At 43.7% G+C, this 6,772-nt stretch overlaps 1 long non-coding RNA gene across 1 annotated transcript; it reads right to left on the reverse strand.

Moving 5' to 3' along the window:
- Positions 1-229: 229 nt before the first annotated feature.
- On the reverse strand, positions 230-3,474 carry LOC310849748. The gene is made up of 4 exons (XR_014567052.1): positions 3,441-3,474; positions 1,458-1,586; positions 1,247-1,313; positions 230-443 (listed from the first exon to the last, which is right to left on the reverse strand). It is a non-coding gene; the product is annotated as an uncharacterized lncRNA (long non-coding RNA).
- Positions 3,475-6,772: the final 3,298 nt, after the last annotated feature.

Below are 6,772 nucleotides of genomic sequence, written 5' to 3' on the forward strand. Positions count from 1 at the left end.
ACCTATCTTTATTGTTTTTCTTCCAAAGGCTCATCCGCTTGGACTACTGCAACGCGCTCTACGTGGGGCTACCTTTGAAGGTGACCTGCAAATGCAAATTGTCTGCAGATCTATGTCCTCTTCTGAGAGTGTGTTGGAGGACCCCGCCCACATACTGGACCCAGAATATTCTGTTACACTCCTGGACAGATATCTTGTAGGTTCACATTCAAGAGACCAAACAAGAGGCTAGAATGCTAAGATTTATTTGCAGTTGCTGAATTGTTCCTGAATTCTGGGCTGCCCATGAAATCTGGATTCAGAGCTTAAGGACTATGGGAGCAGAGTGGAGGTATCAAGCAGTGAAGGTAAGCCATTGTGATCATTTGGTGAACCTGCTGAGCATCTGAGTTGATTCCAACCTGCATCTCAGTTTTCTTCGGCCATAGTAGCTGCCTCTACATCTGTGAGCAGAAAGTAAAGAGCAGAGGATTCATTCTGAGAGGCCAGCTATGATCTTCTTTATGAAAAAGGCAGGAATCACACAATTTGAGAGCTGAGAGAGACTGGAAGTCATTTATTCCAGCAACTTGAAACTAAAGTGTCCCCAGCATGTGGCTATCTAAAGGGGCAGACTTTCTCTCACTCCAAAATACCACTCTGTTGGGATTGGGTCCATTCTCCCCCTGTTTTTGCCATCAGGAATTGCCTCCCAGTGTTCTATCCAAATCTACCCTCCTGCAACTTAAGCCTCAAGACCCACTCCTCCCCTCTGGGGCAGCAAAGGATGATTCTTTGCCATCTTCCAATTGACAGCCCTCCATGGATGTAAAGAGTGCTCTCCTCTCTCCCTTCAGTCTCCAGCTTAAACCAACTCTGTGGTGTATCCAATGTTAGACCTACTTCAAGTTGGCCTATTGAAATTAAAGAACATGCCTAAGTTAGGTCCATTAATTCCAATGGCTCAGAGTAGAACTTCCTTGAACATAACCTTTCATTGCTATAACCTTTCCTCCTAGGGCGTGTTTCTGAGGTCTCTGCTCATCCTCATTGCCCTCCTCCAAAACCCTTCCAGGTCCTCTACTGATTGCCTTCTCATCTTCCTAGAACAACATTCATGCTCTCTAATATCTGAGCAAAAGACATCTAGCAGGTCATTAATGTCCCATCATGGATACTTCCTTGCTACAGCTGCTCAATTCTTGTCCACTGCACCACAGTTAAAAGAACAGGAGCACTTGGGATGAACAGAAAAGTCCATACCAACCTCTTTTACCCGCGCTGACGGTGTCTATGTAGCCAATTGAGGTCGGACAACGACATATTGTTCTGCCCTAGAAGTAAAAAGGGATGCGGTTTAACCTCTTGACAATGTATCTCAAGTACATTTTTAAAAACAATTGAACAGCTATTCCACTCTCTCCACTCCTATTGCCTCTGAATCCCGGGAATGGTTGTTGGAACAGCAGGATACTTACAGCAGACTCAGAACAGGTAGTTGGGCCCGTGCATTCCACGCGTTGGGCCCTTGTGCAGCTCATGAGAGCCAGAAGAGACAGCAAGATCAGAAGATGCTTCATGATGGATGGAGCTGGAACTGGTGCTCGCTTTGGATAGACAGAAAGGAAAAGGGGGGACCATGATTATATTTTTTCTGACCTTTAGAAAACATGCAATAAACCCGGAACAACAGAGGCAACGAGAGCAATATCTACAACAACATTTAGAGTCATATCACAAAAGGTTAATGTCACAGAACATATGAGGAAGTGATTTAGAATAAAACTTAGAGCATATGCCCTAAAAGGCCTCAACCCTATATACCTGAAGGAGCGTCTCCACCCCCATCATTCAGCCCAGACACTGAGGTCCAGCTCCAAGGGCTTTCTGGTGGTTTCCTCACTGCAAGAAGCAAAGTAACAGGGAACCAGGCAGGGGCCTTCTTGATAGTGGCGCCCGCCCTGTGGAATGCCCTTCCATCAGTTGTCAAGGAAATGAACAACTATCTGACTTTTAGAAGGCATCTGAAAGCAGCCCTGTTTAAGGAAGTTTTTAATGTTTAATGTTTTATCGTGTTTTTAATATTTTAAGTTGCCCAGTGGGGCCATGGTATGACTCTGGTTTTTAGACCAAAGGTCCTTGCAGCAGGAAGGGAGGAATACAGGAAACCTCACTGCATGCACAAAATAATAATAATAATAATAATAATAATAATAATAATAATAATAATAATAATTTTTATTTATACCCCCGCCTTCCCCAGCTAAGGCCGGGTTCAGGGCGGCTAATAAGCAATAATAAAAACAAGTTGAATGAATACAACTTAAAAACAAGATTAAAATACAACATTGAAACATTAAAATGCAGCCTCATCACAGGAGGAGAAAGGAAAAAAGAAAGAGGGGGAGGGAATCAAATTGACTCCAATCCAAAGGCCAGGTGGAACAACTCTGTCTTACAGGCCCTGCGGAAAGAAATCAGATCCTGCAGGGCCCTGGTCTCATGAGACAGAGCGTTCCACCAGGCTGGAGCCAGTGTTGGGAAAGCCCTGGCTCTGGTTGAGGCTAATTTAACTTCCTTAGGGCCTGGGACCTCTAGGGTGTTGCTATTTATGGACCTTAAAGTCCTCCATGGGAGAGACAGTATGTGCTGCTGTGACCCCCATCTATTAATGGACATCTGCCCGGACTTTATTAGATTTGTTTACATTGGTTGAATCTGACTAGCTAGTTTGTTTTGCAGATCCTCAAGTTACGTTTATTAAATATTACCAATTTATGCACCTGTGGTTGTCTTGACCCTTCTCCCTGGTGTGCTGGCAAGTTTCCTTGATGCTGTCTCTAAGCTGTCCCTCCAAACCCGAATAGGAACATCTCCCCACCTCCCTGAGAAAGAGGGTTCTCTTTGTTTCTGCCTTGTTCTCAGGAACATAGAGTTTCTTCACTGAAAGAATTAAGTGATGAACAGTCCCCAAGTGACTGCCCCCCCCCACCTTGCCCTGCTTACAAGGGGAATGTAAGGCAGGAGATTGGAGGAAGTAAAGGAAAACGAAAAGGCTGCAGAGTGCAGACCACCACTTTGATTTAGATACCATTGACTCCACAGAACACATGGAAGCTGTTAATAATGGACCATCTAAAATCATTCGTTAAAAAGGATCAAGAAAAGCAAACTTTAAAAAGATGCTTGCATATATTTCAATAGAAATATAACATTTAAAGACAATTATATATAAAGTCGCACATTAAAATCCTTTGCAGAATTAAAGTAAGGACACTCGCAAACACCCCTTCAGTGCCCTAGAATCCCAGCACCCCACACAGGAGTTTTTGACCACCATTTTCTCTTCCCTTTGATCATTTTTAACTGCAGTTTCTTTCCCCAGATATTTCTGGGGAATAGTCAGAACAGCACTGGGTTTGATCTAACTGCTGCAGTCAAGAAGAAAATGATGTTCTTACCAAGCTAGTGGTCTTTGTCTCCAGGGATAAGAAGCCAACTGAAGTCCTGTGCAGAGGAACCCACATTGGGCTGGTTTAAATAGCCAAGTGGTCTGAACTGGGTGGGATTTGTGGGTATGATTTGTTGTCTTGTGTTCCTCGACTAAGACCAAGTGTCATTTGGGAGGACAATTAGCCATCTTGTGCTGACGTGGAGAACAGTGTGCTTCTTCCCAAGGCAGAGTGGTCTTTCCTTTGTTCTCTTCCTTGACTGTTCATCCGGTTCATTCTGTTCTGCGTCGTACCCTTCCTGAATTTCACAGTTTCATATATCCATGCCTGAATCGCATAATGCACAACTCCTCCATCATTTTCTTCTCCCCTAGGGCAGGCTCAGCAACAAAGAAGTGCTGTAGACACAAATGCTTTCCATAGAGTAGGGGACACTGGGTATGTGTTTATGGAACAGTGAGTGCCCCCCCCCAAAAAAAAGTTTGGGAACCTCTGCACTAAGTCATGAGGATGTGGCAGTTTTTCAGATCCCAATGTGATCTTTGATGCTTATCACTTCATGGTTGTTCCTACTTCCTGGCTGTATGATGACTTTTGAAAAAAGGAATATACTTTCCACTGCGTATTTAAGAGGCACATTAGTGTTTCAACGGTACCATGAATAGGTTCAGTAACCCAGGGACACGGGTGGTAGTGTGGGTTAAACCACAGAGCCTAGGACTTGCCAATCAGAAGGTCGGCGGTTCAAAGCCCCGCGACGGGGTGAGCTCCTGTTGTTCAGTCCCAGCTCCTGCCAACCTAGCAGTTCGAAAGCACATCAAAGTGCAAGTAGATAAATAGGTACCGCTCTGGTGGGGAGGTAAACGACGTTTCCATACGCTGCTCTGGTTCGCCAGAAGCAGCTTAGTCATGCTGGCCACATGACCCGGAAGCTGTACGCCGGCTCCCTTGGCCAGTAAATTGAGATGAGCGCCGCAACCCCAGAGTCGGTCACGACTGGACCTAATGGTCAGGGGTCCCTTTACCTAACCCAGTAGGGAGAACATGGACGTTGCATGATGAGCTTGGTTGTTTACTGGTGTGGGCTGATCAGCACACTGACACATGCTATGGACCAAGCATGGTTTATTATGTCTGCAACATCCACATTACAATGTCCTCAGTATCCCTATTCCTCCACTATCTTGGCTTGAGGACGTGACCCTACCCTCATCCCCAGACTCTGGAAGTGACTTTCTCCCCCAGTTCCTAGCCCTCTCTCTATTTCCTGCATGCTAGCCCACTTGATATCCTTCCGTCTTATGCCGTATACTTGAAAAGAAGATGCAGAAAGGAACAAGCCACCCAGGACTGAAAGATTCTTTGGAGCAATTTTAATCCCATATCCGCTTGCCAGGATCAGGGATTGAGCCCCATGGGAATCAGCAGGGCTTGCTTCTGTAACACTTATTGTGGCATCAACCCACTTCTGTCCCTATATGCTTGATGTGTCCACCTCTGAGACACCAAGCAGTGCATCTGTGATGCCAACTGAAAAGTCCCACAGCCTGCTTCTCATTCTGGGGCCCTTTTAAATTTGCCAGTGTTAGACGGATGGGATTCCATGACTGAGAAGCAGATCCCTGTCCGTTTTAATTCAATTTTCTCTTCTTCCTAAAGTGTTTCATCCCTAATACAGTGGAACCTCGGGTTAACAACTTAATTTGTTCTGGAGGTCTGGTTTTTTTTTTTCCAAACCAAGAAAATATTTAATAAAAAAAAAATATTTAAACACACACACGTAGGAACTGTGGGAGGAGAGAGAGAGGATCCTTTCTTAAGCTGCTGCACTTGCAGCGTCCTCTGCAAGACAGGCGAGCGCCCCCAGGCGCCCCGCAGCAGCCACCCCTCTTTCCCGCCCCCGAGTTCTTTTTTTAAAAAAATAAATATTTATTAAAGTTTTTTGATACAAATGCACAAATAATAAACAACATTGCTTATATCAAAACGTGGTTTCATCACTTCTTTGGACTCCCTCACGTCTCCCGCTCCCACTTACATCGTTAAAAAGTTTTTCCAAGCAAATTATCAACTTGTTTACAATCTTATATCCACTCATTTAAATACAATCTAGCAATTCTCCAGAAGGTTTGTGTTTTCTTTAACCTCACTTATCATCAAATTCAAATCTAATTTAGTGGTGGCCAATTATTTATAATCTAGCATCCTTCTTAACATTCAACCAAATTACAATGTTTTTGTAAATACGTCTTAAATTTCTTCCAGTCTTCCTCGATCCTCTCTTCTCCCAGGTCTCGGATTCTGCCAGTCATCTCGGCCAGTTGCATATAGTCCATCAGCTGCATCTGCCACTCTTCCAGTGTGGGTAGATCTTGCGTTTTCCAGTTCTTAGCGATAAGTATCCTTGCTGCCATTGTTGCATACAGAAAAAATGTTCGGTCCTTCTTTAGCACCTTCTGGCCGACAATACCCAGAAGGAAGGCCTCTGGTTTCTTAGTGAAGGTATACTTAAATACCTTTTTCAACTCATTATATATCATTTCCCAGAAGGCCTTCACTTTAGGGCAAGTCCACCAGAGATGAAAGAATGTTCCTTCATTTTCCTTACATTTCCAACATTTATTATCAGACGAATGGTATATTTTGGCAAGTTTAACTGGGGTCATGTACCACCTATACATCATTTTCATTACATTTTCCTTCAGAGCATTACATGCGGTGAAGTTCAGCCCAGTGGTCCACAACCTTTCCCAGTCCTCAAACATAATGTTATGCCCAATGTCCTGTGCCCACTTTATCATAGCCGATTTAACCGTTTCGTCTTGTGTATTCCATTTTAACAGCAAGTTATACATTCTAGATAGTACCTTAGTCTTTGGTTCTAGCAATTCTGTTTCCAACTTCGATTTCTCCACCTGGAACCCTAACTTTCTGTCATTTTTAAAAACTTCTTTAATCTGAGCGTAATGTAACCAGTCTCGCACTTTATCCTTCATTTTCTCCAAACTCTGCAATTTCCAATTGTCTCCATCTTTTTCTAATATTTCCCAATATTTTGGCCATTTGGCCTCCATATTGGGTCTTTTTCGGGCCTTAGCTTCCAGAGGCGAAAGCCACCTCGGAGTCTTGTTTTCCAATAAGTCTTTGTATTTTATCCAGACATTAAATACTGCTTTCCTGACAATATGGTTCTTAAAGGCCTTATTGATCTTAACTTTGTCATACCATAAGTATGCATGCCAACCAAAAGCATTGTTAAAACCTTCCAAATCCAACACATCAGTGTCTTCAAGAAGTAGCCAGTCTTTTAGCCAGCAGAAAGCTGTGGCTTCATAGTACAG

The sequence above is a fragment of the Podarcis gaigeae genome, assembly GCF_964106915.1.
Source record: "Podarcis gaigeae genome assembly, chromosome: 8".
NCBI lineage: Eukaryota > Metazoa > Chordata > Lepidosauria > Squamata > Lacertidae > Podarcis > Podarcis gaigeae.